Source organism: Sorex araneus, chromosome 6 (genome assembly GCF_027595985.1).
Source record: "Sorex araneus isolate mSorAra2 chromosome 6, mSorAra2.pri, whole genome shotgun sequence".
Classification (NCBI taxonomy): domain Eukaryota; kingdom Metazoa; phylum Chordata; class Mammalia; order Eulipotyphla; family Soricidae; genus Sorex; species Sorex araneus.
The window spans coordinates 77,760,686-77,773,078 of NC_073307.1; the positions used below are offsets into that span (position 1 = coordinate 77,760,686).

A 12,393-nucleotide genomic window follows, 5' to 3' on the forward strand; every position below is an offset into this window, starting at 1 on the left:
CCAGTACACATGTTCCACCACCAAGAACCCCAGTTTACTTCTCATCCCATCCCTTCACCCCGGCCTGTGTGGCTGATGATTTTTACTGTATTCTCTCTCTACTTTGATTGCATTCAATATTTCAACAGAAAATTCACCACTATTATTTGAAATTTGCCTCCAAAAATCAGACCTGCCGAAAAGGCATCATTTGATAATTTATTTTCCATTGTTGAGAATGAAGAGCATATAAGGTCGCATGGCCGCAACAGCAGCTGCACAGTTTTGAATTTCTGGTATTTCAGTAATTAAGTCCAGAGAAATTCATGCCAGAAGTCACGTCACTGCAAGCTCGTATCTCCAGTTAGTGGGCTCCATAAGATGGTCGCCACGCCACGGCCGAAAGGAAAAGAAAGGCCAAGAGAGAAAAACCTTTCCCCTCCTGGGATGGCATGGGGACGCAGCTTAGTCCACAGTCTAGAGGCATTTCTGCAAGAAGCCGCTTGGTGCCGAAAGTAGTTAATGGGCCTCCGGGATCATGGTCTTTTAGGAGTGGAGGAGCCATTTGTGTGCAGCCGCTCGGGGTCTCATCTGGGCAGAGAGCGTGTGGTTCAGTCTTTAATGTGGTTGTTGTTCATAGTGAAGATGAAGTCATCTGAAGATTTGACTCAGGTTGAGAGATCTGTGTCCAGTTTCTCAGTCACTTATGACTGTGATTGATTAGAGAACATGAGAAAACACTTCTTTACAGAACTCCTTGAATGATCTCCTGGCTTCTCATCTACTGGCTTCTTAGAGAGTGACTGACCCAGGAAAACAAGGTGGGGTAGTAATGCTTCTAGTATAACCTTGGAATGACACTCCATATTTTCTGCACTCTTATTGGTTACATATCTCTTCAGTATGGGAAGGGACTTTATGGAGGGTGAATACTAGTAAATAAGAATCACTGGGGTCCAACTTGGAGCTGTTTATCACAGAATGTAGTACTGGTTTTCTAAAATGCAATATATCTTTAAATATGTAAACATTGATATAAATAAATATTCCAGGCATAAAATGGCTAGTCTGATTTAAACAAAAAGTAAATTTACAAATTTACAATTAAATTTATAAATTAGAATACAGGTGGGCCCAAAGTATAACAAATATTGTGTACATGCATGCATATGCTGCTAACAGGAAACAGCTCACCACAGCATGTGCGCTCCTGAACTTAGCAATATGGGGGCACAGAATGCTCTTCCCAAACCCCTGGTTCCAGTGGCTACTCAGGGCAGCTCTCCAGCAGCAGGGAGAGGGCAGACAGTATCAGTTTGATATGAATAACTTTGTGCCAACAGAAAAGTTCCCTTGATACTTTCACTGAAGGTTTCCTTAGGTTTCTTCTGTGTTGCCAGCATGGATAGGATGTAGGTAATGAGCACGATGCAACTTCAGTTCCAATTTTTGATTTTTTCCCTCCTTTTCGTACTGCTCTTGATTATCTTACTGCAACTTAGTCAAAATAATCTACGAAATGGTGTTTTTTAAGGAACAACACTTTAAAAAGTGTTCTTAACAAGAACTTGGCAATGACTATTGACTCATTCGAATGCCTAACAACCCGAATAGGACTATTATGCTTGAATAGATGTGGCTCACTGCCAGCAGTTTCTATCTTCATCGTCTATGCACCAACATGCAACTACGATGAAGAAGAAATTGAGAAGTTCTACATGGAGCTGGATAAGTTCTATAAAGAAGACCACACCTTCTAGAAAATCATTGTTGGTGATTTTAATGCCAAGATAGGATCAAGAAGGTCGCCCAAAGAACTCCACACTGGGTCCCATGGCCTAGAATGGAACGAACAGGGTGAGAGACTGTCTGAGTTCATCATGTCGACCAAGACCATCCATGGTAACTCACAGTTGCAGAAGGCCGAATCTAAATGTTGGACATGGGAGTCTCCCAGTAGTCAGTTCCACAACAAAATTGACCACATCATATTTATTTTGCCTGACTGATGTTGCTGTTGTCCCAAAATTCCAAATGGGATCGTACCACCGTCTCCGTGCAAAATTCTACTTCACAGAGCAGGGAGAAAGGACTTCAAAGTTTAGGTTTAAGAAGAGAATTCCCAGAATGACCATGAACTGAGAGGTCCTTGGCACTATTGTGGAAAAGTGGGAAGATGCCGTTGTTGACAGCATCGATGAGGAATACGATCGACTGGTTCAGCACCTCCATGATTGCGCAAAAAATGCCGAGAGTGGGAAAGCCACAAGCAGACGGAAACTCTTGAGCTCATTCGTCAACGTGGCTTGGCATGAGCCTCAGGCAACCACAAGCTCAACTAATGTCTGAGCTCACAAAGCTGTGCAGAGAAGCGATAAAGGAAGACGTCAAAGAGAGAAGAACAGCAGTGTTGGCTTATGTGGCAGAAGCCGGGAAAAGTATTCGCAATGCTCGCCTGTCCTTTGCCAACTACAAGACCAAGAGGACTGCCCTCCGACGTCCTGATGGATCTGTCACATCTTCCAGAAGGGCAATGGAGAGGATTACTCATGACTTCTACTCAGACCTCTTTGACAGTCACGTCCACCTGCCCACATACCAAATTCCGCAGGATGGATATGTCATTCCTAACGTCCTCCCTTCCAAAATCTGACACACCATTTTGTCCAAACAGGGCATGCAAACTCAGTAAATCAAGATCCTACACAAGCTGTACTACAGATTCACCACCAGGATATCAACATTCTACAAGGAAGTGATCACTGACATAAAGAGAGGGGTTTGGCAAGGGGACACCATTTCACCCAAACTCTTCAGTCCCATCCTTGAGAACATCATGCGGTGACTGGAATGGGAAGGAATGGGATTGAACATAGACAGTCGGCAACTCCGCTTCGCTGATGACATCATTTTGCTAACACCAAACATTAGCCAAGAGGCACAAATGCTGGCTGACTTTGACCGAGACTGTGGAAAGGTCGGACTGCAGCTGAATCTCACCAAAACAATGCTCATCAAAAACGAACTAGTCCCTGATGTTCCATTTGCTCTCAATGGAACAAAAATCTCCGAATGCAGCAGCTATGTATACCTGGGTTGAGAACTCAACATGAGGAACAATTTGGCACCAGAACTGCGCAGGAGGAAGAGAGCAGTGTGGAACACCTTCAAGAGCTTCAAAGAAGTAGTTAAGAGGACAAAGAACCTCCGGCTCAGGGCAAATCTTGTCGACTCCACCATTCTTCCTGCACTAACATATGCCTCAGAGATCTGGGCTCTATGAAAAAAAGGATGAGGACGCTATTCGTGTATCCCAAAGAGGAATTGGAAGAGCCATGCTAGGAGCATTGAGTTCCACTCAAGTGAGAGAAGGAATCCAGAGTTCCAACCTCCATTGACGATCAAGAATCAGGATGCTGTCTCATTGCCAAGACATGTAATGCAATTCAGAGAAGACCACTGGACTAGAGCTTTTACCGACTGGATTCCAGGGACATCAAAAGACCGCATGGCTACCCACCAACGAGATGGGCAGACTTCTTCATCAAAACCCGGAATGAACAATTTGAGGCTCTTCCTGTTCCTGGAGCAAGCAGATATCATTGGGCTACACTAGCATGAGACAGGGGCAAATGGAGACATTATTGGCACCTGCTCAAGCAAATTGAAGATCAATGGGATGACAAGTGATACAAGAAGACTCATAGACTTATTATAGTTTATTAAATAACTTAAGCTTGTTAAACTTTAACAAGTTTGTCTAAGCATTTTCAAGACTTATTTTTATTGAGTTGAGCTTTTTGCACATTATATCAGGCATTTAAAGAAATCCTTATTACTGATGAGACTGGTTTTCTATTTTTTTAAGTATTCTGGAATTCAGATTAGCTAAATGTTGGACCTATAATCCTTCTGACAATTTTTCTTTTCTTTTATTCCCCATTTTTCTTTAGAAAAATTTTATGGCAGTTACTTTTCTATTAAGATTATGATTTTAATATCATTATATATTCCTGATATTTGCGTTTTGATCATGTAGTATTGCTTGATTTACATATAGGAACCTGTTTTTCTGTTCATTAATAATAGAATTAAGAATTTTAAAACTTTTTCCCATAAAGCTATTATACTTTATTTATTTATTTTTTAAATTTATTTATTTTTTCCTCAGTGAGTCACAGTGAGGGTACAGTTACAGATCACACATTTCGTGCTTGCTTTTCCCTCATGCAATGTTTGAGAGCCTATCCCTCCACCAGTGTCCATTCTCCACCAATGAACCCAGTATTCCTCCGACCCTCCTAATCCCATCCCCCCACCCCACCCTGCCTCTGTAGCGGGGCATTCCAATTTGAAATCTCTCTTTCCTTTTGGGTGTTGTGGTTTGCAATAGGGGTATTAAGTGGTCATTCTGTTCAGTCTGTAGTCTACTTTCAACACACATCTCCTTTCCTGCGCAGGATCTCCAATCACATATTACTTGGTGTTCCCTTCACTATCTGGGATGACTTTCCCCCAGCATGTGAGGCTAGCTTCCAAGCTATGGAGCCAATCTCCTGGTATTGTATACTACTATTTTGGGTATTAGTCTCCTACTCTGTTGTTCTATATTCCACGGATGAGTGCAATCTTTCTATGTCTGTCTCTCTCTTTCTGCCTCATTTCACTTAGTGCGATACTTTCCATGTTGATCCACTTATGTGCATAGTTCATGACTTCATCCTTTCTAATAGCTGCATAGTATTCCATTGTGGAGACATACCAAAGTTTCTTTAACCAGTCATCTCTTCTCGGGCACTCGGGTTTTTTCCAGATTCTGGCTATTGTAAACAGTGCCGTGATGAACACATAAGTGCAGATGTCATTTCGACTATACTTTTTTGTTTCTCCAAGATATATTCCCAGCAGTGGTATTGCTGGATCAAATGGAAGCTCAATTTCTAATTTTTTGAGAAGCATCCATATTGTTTTCCAAAGGGGCTGGACCAGTTGGCATTCCCACCAGCAGTGTAGAAGGGTCCCTTTCTCCCCACATCCTCTCCAATAGTGGTTGCTTTTGTTCTTTTGGATGTGTGCCATTCTCTGTGGTGTGAGGTGGTATCTCATGGTTGTTTTGATCTGCATCTCTCTGATGATTAGTGATGTAGAGCACTTTTTCATGTGCCTTTTGGCCATTCCTATCTCTTCCTTGAAAAACTTTCTGTTCATTTCTTCGCCCCATTTTTGATGGGGTTGGATGTTTTCTTCTTGTAGAGTTCAACCAGTGCTTTATATTCCCTTGATATCGACCCTTTATCAGATGGGAATTGGGTGAATATCCTATCCCGTTCTGTAGATTGCCTTGGTCACTGTGTCTTTTGCGGTGCAGAAGATTTTTAGTTTAATATAGTCCTATTTGTTTATGTCTGTTTCTACTTGATTGCTTAGTTCCGTGTCCTCTTTGAAGATACCTTTAGCATCAATATCGTGAAGAGTTTTGCCGACCTTGTCTTCAATATACCTTATGGATTGTGGTCTGATGTTGAAGTCTTTAATCCATTTTGATCTGATTTTTGTGCATGGTGTCAGGTCAAGGTCTAAGCCCATTCTTTTGTATGTGGTTGTCCAGTTATGCCAGCACCATTTGTTGAAAAGGCTTTCCTTGCTCCACTTCACATTTCTTTCCCCCTTATCAAAGATTAGATGATCATATATTTGGGGTTGTATGTAGGGATATTTCGCTTTGTTCCATTGGTCTGCGGCTCTGCCTTTGTTCCAGTACCACGATCACAAATCATGAAATCCCGTTAATCACCGATTTATCGGGCGGGCTCAGTAACATCTCATTTTGTTCTTTCCCTGAGATCTTAGAAGTCTATCTTAACTCGGCCCTCCTAACGATATTGCACTAGGGGCTCTTCAGATTCAGGGGAATGAGATCAAGCTTGTTACTGGATTTTGCATATGAATACACCATGGGAAGCTTGCAAGGCTGTCCCATGTGGGCAGGAAACTCTCAGAAGATTGCCAGTTTCTCCCAGAGGGAGAAGCAGGCTAAAGATATGAAGCGGCCACGCACTTCTGAGAGCTTGCTTTTAAGTCTCTCTCTGGATGTTGGCCGTTGATGGGATTACACACACCTGGGTTCCTCTGACGGTACCTTCATGCATGAGGCCTGTCCGAACATGTGGAGAGGGCCTTCTGCATGGCTGTAGCTAGGTTCTGGTGGTCTTTGGCCGCCGGGAGCTCTGCTCGGGGTGGGGAGGGAAGCTGGAGACCATGCCCTCCGAGGGGCCTCAGGAAAACAGTCAGGCGTGTGGGTAAGAGACTCTCTGTTCTAGTACCATGCTGTTTTAATTGTTACTGCTTTGTAGTAAAATTTAAGATTGGGGAGGGTGATGCCTCCCATCATCTTTTTTCCCAGAATTGTTTTAACTATCCGTGAGCGTTTATTGTTCCATATGAATTTCAGGGTTGTTTGATCCATTTCTTTGAAGAATGTCATGGGTATCTTTGTAGAGATGGCGTTAAATCTGAACAATGCATGGGGAGTATTGCCATTTTGACAATGTTGATTCTCCCTATCCATGAGCAGGGGGTATCTTTCCATTTCCTCTTGTCCTCTTTTATTTCATGGAGTAGCATTTTATAGTTTTCTTCCTTTACTTCTTTAGTTAAGCTGATTCCGAGGTATTTGATTTTCTGGGGCACGATTGTGAACGGGATTGCTTTTTTCATGTTCCTTTCCTCTGTCTCATTGTTTGCATATAGGAAGGCCATGGATTTTTGGGTATTGATTTTATAGCCTACGACTTTACTGTATAGGTCAATTGTTTCAAAGAGTTTCTTACTAGAGCATTTAGGCTTCTCTAGATAAGTATCATATCGTCTGCAAATAGTGAGAGTTTGATTTCTTCCTTTCCTATCTGAATGCTCTTAATATATTTTTCTTGCCTAATGGCAATTGCTAGTACTTCCAGTACTATGTTTAACAGAAGTGGTGAGAGTGGGCATCCTTGTCTTGTCCCCGATCTTAGAGGAAAGGCCCTTAGTTTTTTCCCATTGATGATAATCATTCCCATAGGTTCATGGTAGATGGCTTTGACTATCTTGAGGAAAGTTCCTCCAAAACCCATTTTGGTGAGAGTTTTTATCATGAACAGATGTTGGATCTTGTCAAATGCTTTCTCTGCATCTATTCATATGATCATATGGTTTTATCTTTACTTTTGTTGATATGATGGATTATGATGATTGATTTCTGAATGTTAAACCATTCTTGCACTTGGTCATGGTGTATGATCTTTTAGATGAGTTGTTGGATTCTATTTGCTAGTATTTTGTTGAGGATCTTTTTATCGGTGTTCATCGGAGATATTGGCCTATAGTTTTCTTTGTTAGTGTTGTCTTTGTTTGCTTTTGGTATTAGGGAGATATGTCCCTCATAGAAACTGTTTGGGAGGGTTCTTGTCTTTTTAATTTCCTGGGAAAGCTTGAGGAGAACTGGCAACAAGTCTTCTTTAAATGTTTGGAAGAATTTGCCAGTGGATCTGTCTGGACCTGGGCTTTTGTTTTTGGGGAGACTATTGATTACAATTTTGATTTCCTTGATATTTATGGACTATTCAGTTATTTCAAATCTTCTTCTTTCAGTCTTGGGAGATTGTAGGAATCAAACAATTCATCCATTTCTTTTAGGTTCTCTTGTTTTGTGGCATACAGACTTTCAAAGTAGTCTCTGATGATCTTTTGAACCTCCTTGGTTTCTGTTGTGATGTCCCCCTTTTCATTTCTGATTCAGTTTATCAGGGTTTTCTCTCTCTCTTTCTTTGTGAGTCTTGCCAGCGGTTTATCAATCTTGTTTATTTTCTCAGAGAACCAGCTCTTTGTTTCATTGATGTTTTGGATTGTTTTTCGGGTTTCCGTATCATTAATTTCTGCTCTAAGTTTTATTATTTCTTTCCTTCGATCTGGTTTGGGTTCCTTTTGCTGGTCCTCTTCTAAGACCTTGAGCTGCGAAGTCAAGCTATCTATATAAGCCCTTTCTTCCTTCCTGAGGAAAGCTTGCAGAGCTATAAATTTTCCCCTTAACACAGCTTTAGCTGCATCCCATAGGTTCTGGTAGCTTGTGTTCTCATTTGTTTCAAGGTACTTTTTGATTTCTTCCTTGATTTCCTTCGTAACCCATTCATTGTACAATAGTGAGTTGTTTAACTTCCAGGTGTTTGATTTGGTTCTCCATGTCTGTGTGTGATTAGCTTCCATCTTCAGTGCATCATAGTCTGAAAAGATAGTTGATGCAATTTCTATCTTCCCGATTCTATTAAGGTATAATTTGTGACCCAGAACGTGGTCTATTTTGGACTGTGTTCCGTGTGGCTGGGAAAGAATGTGCATTCTTTCTTTTTGGGGTGTATAGCCCTGTATAGGTCTATTAGCCCTGACTCCTCCATTTCTTCCTTCAGAGCCATTGTTTCCTTGCTGAGTTTTTTTCTTGTCAATCTATCCAGCAGTGATTAGGCAGTGTTGAAGTCTCCATTTACTATTGTGGTGCTGGTTATGTCCTCCTTAAATTCTGTTTGGAGTTCTTTTAAGTATTTAGCTGGTTGATCATTAGGTGTGTGTACGTTGAAGAGTATGATTTCTTCCTGTTGTACATATTCCTTGATGAGTAGAAAATGACCTTCGCTGTCCCTTCTGATCTTTTTCAGCCTGAAATCTATGTTGTCAAATACTAGTATGGCCACTCCCACTTTTTTGAAGGAGTTGTTTGCTTGCAGGATTGTTTTCCATCCTTGATTTTGAGTCTGTATTTGTTCTGACTGTTCAGATGTGTTTCTTGTAGGCAGCAAAAATTTGGGTTTAGTTTTGAATCCATTTTGCCACTCTGTGCCTCTTGATTGGTGCATTTAGACCGTTAACATTAAGAGAATATACTTTATTTTTGAAGGCTTTTTTTTTGGAATTTTGTTTCCTACATGTTTGTACTAGTCTTGATCTTAAATTTTTATTTATTTAATTTGTATGAAATCTTGAGGGGAAAACTTGATGAAATTGAGAAGATATTTAATATCTAGGAAGATATTGCTCTCACTGGGACTGGAGTGATTGTCTCGATTCTGGCTTCCTCACTGAGTAGTAATCAATTAAGAGTTCTCTAAACCAAAGCAACCAAATATGTTTCTTCTTCTTCTTTTCTTTTTTTTTTTTGCTTCTTGCAATCTCAGGGGTTACTTCTGGCTTTGCACTCAGGAATTGCTCCTGGCAGTGCTTGGGGGACCATATGGGATTCCGGGGATAGAACCCCGGACGGCTGAGTGCAAGGCAAATGCCCTACCCGCTGTGCTATCACTCCAGCCCATTTCTTCTTTCTCTATCTTTATATATGAAGCTTAGGCACAATGAATGAGAAAGACTATTTTCTTATTTTCAGGAGGAGAACAGAGTTGGCCATGTAATCAATCAACTCAAGCAAAGTACAAAACAATGAATAGGAAGTTTGATGTTACAAGTTTTGAATTAAATTTTTTAATAAAATCTCCCTCAAGAGACATTGTCAGAAAGGTAAATAGAATTCTGGGTATTTTATAGGAAATTATGGATTTTATAGACTTGACTAGGAAATATCCCTACCATTCATATCATTATGCTTCTTAAATATGTAGTAATTTTCAAAATTTCACTGTGTACTGAATGAGAGGTAGGCATTTTGTATTTTAGGAAACTATGACTTGAAACTGCTTTTGGAGCACTGCATTTCAAAAGTTTTTGCACTGCCTACAATTTTCTGAATAGCAAAATGTAGAGTTAAATTAGTACCAAGTTTTCTCTTATTGGAGATACAAGTCTTACTTGTAAGACTTGATACTTTGGTCATTAAAGCTGAATTCAATGTTATTAGCATATGGCTTTGGGAAAGTCATTTAATTGGTTTCTAAGTACGTTAATTTGTGTACTTTTTTTATGTGTAAAATGAATGGAAAAGTTTTTTCCTGATCATCTGGAAAAGTAATGTACCTGCTCCACCTGGAAAATGATTAGAAATACCATAGCTAAGCTCACTCCAACAGAACCCAAAAGAGCAATGAATTCTTATGAGGGAAAATTAATGAAGTATGAGTTGATAAATGGATTTTCCTTCCAGTTGTGTCAGCAATTATCTGAGTGCCCTTTACGCTTTCTCTCCTGGAGGATATTCTCATCGGTGAAGGAGTCAGTCATATTTGACCTGTTCTCTTCCTCAGCCCACAAAGAAGACCACAGAAGGTAATAAGTACAAAGTCAAAAGATTGACTCAAATTTGAGACATTTTTCTAGCAATGACCATCTCTTGCCTGTGGAGTTTCTCTGGGAAGGTGTCACCTCATCCTTCACTTTCCTGCACTTGTACTACAGCACTAGGCTATAAAAGCAGGCTAGAAATTAATGACCAGTGATATGTGGTGCTTCTGTGTCTTCTCCTCAGGGTTTCTGACTGATCAGTAGAGGGCTATCTCATGGCCTATCTCAGCAATAAAGGGGAAGTGGATAACCACACAGTTCTTTTTCTGGTAAAGTTGACCACCAATAGTATGCAGGTGAGAACAGATTCTCACACTGTGTTCCTCAAGTCAGTTCCTTTAATAGCGCCTGGAATTTGTTAAAAATACAGATTCTCAGATCCTGTCCCATGACTGAATCAGAAACCATGAGTGTGGGATTCAGTAGACTGTGTTCACTTTAGTTTAAGAACCAGTACCCAGAGAACTTTTATTTTATTTTTATTTTTTTTAATGTCTTCTGATCCCTTTATTAAAGCTTAATCATTTCTGTAATTTATTGCTAGATTGAAAAAATCAAGTTACACAGAAAAGGAAATCAGCATTATAAATGTGTTAGTGCATTAGTTAAAGTTATTTAATCAACTTGTTATTGAAGTAGTAGCTTCACTAGAGTAAGACTTTATAATGTAGAATTTTTTTTAATTAATTGTTTATTTTTAATTAGTGAGTCAACGTGAGGGTACAGTTACAGATTTATACATTTTTGTGCTCATGTTTCTCCCTTACAAAGTTTGATAACCCATCCCTTCACCAGTGCCCATTCTCCACCACCAGTAAACCCAACATCCCTCCCCCCTTCCCCAGTCCCGTCTCCCCCCACCCCACCCTGCCACTATGGCAGGGTATTCCCTTTTGTTCTCTCTCTCTGATTAGGTGTTGTGGTTTGCAATAAAGGTGTTGAGTGGCCATTGTGTTCAGTCTCTAGTCTATATTTGGCCCGCATCATCTTTCCCCCACATGACCAACACCCACATTTTACTTGGTGTTCCCTTCTCTGAGTTGCCCAGAATGAGAGAACAGCCTCCAAGCCATGGTGACAACCTCCCCAGAGAACTTTTAAAGAGAACAGTCGAGTCTTGAAGAAGTATGGTTTGAATTCATGCATTCACTGAGCCAATCTATGTTGCAGAGCACTCTGATAATAGCCACCAAATACAGACGTGTGGGTTTGGGACTTTTGGGGGATTGATACCCCAATTCCAGATTGTTTAAGATCAATGGAATTAAAATTTAGTTTCTTATTCAGATCTTGTAGTGACACTGGTAAAGATCACTGTTTCTCTGATCAGATTCTAAGTACTGATAAATCTAATTATAGGTGACAGAAATTGTTAAGCTGTGAAGTACTAGGACTAGGAATTGTTGTTCTAGAATCCAGTTTGCACTAACATGATATGACCTGCAGGAAATTCACTTCCCTGCATCCAAATTCTGCATCCATATCTCTTCCAACTCTACCAATGAGGATTGTATATGCCTTTGGATTTCTCCCAGCATGGTCCTTGTAATTTTATGCAATGTTCTCAGCTAATTTTATGAATTATTCTTAGGATAAGTGATACTAGGATTCTCAGAGATTTGGGGGGCTCCTACTTCTCAGTAGTAGAACAATAGAGTAGGTAAGCTGAAAAGAAAAAGCTACATCTGAAAAAAAGTGATGTCCCCAAACATAAGTCAACCTAAGTGCTCACACACAGACAGATGAAAGAAAAAAGAAGCTAAGGGTTGAGTGATCTGTATACTCAGTGGAATACTCTAACAAAAAATAAATGAGGCTACCCCTACCCCTTTTGAAATAATATAGATAGAACTTGAGGTCATTATGCTAAGTGAAATAAGTTAAGAATTGAAAGAAAGTTGTCAAATGGCTTCATTAATATGAGGACTACAAAAAATTAAAACAAAGGAACTTGCAGAGAAATAAAAATGAAACTAACTCCACAATTTTGTGAAATCTACTGTGCTATAGAGGGAAAGGGAGCAGAGTGGAAGGGAATGGCAGAGAGGTCCTTATGGTTGAAGGCATCGCTACAACTTTAGGCACTGGAGTGGCTCACCTTTCAATGACAAGAGCCTCCCCCCTCCGCATAGCCATGTTACATGTCTTTTTCCT

General features: G+C 40.2%; 1 pseudogene; it reads left to right on the plus strand.

Moving 5' to 3' along the window:
- The first annotated feature begins 1,553 nt into the window (after positions 1–1,553).
- Positions 1,554–2,572, plus strand: LOC129405887 (uncharacterized; annotated as a pseudogene).
- The last annotated feature ends 9,821 nt before the right edge of the window (positions 2,573–12,393 follow it).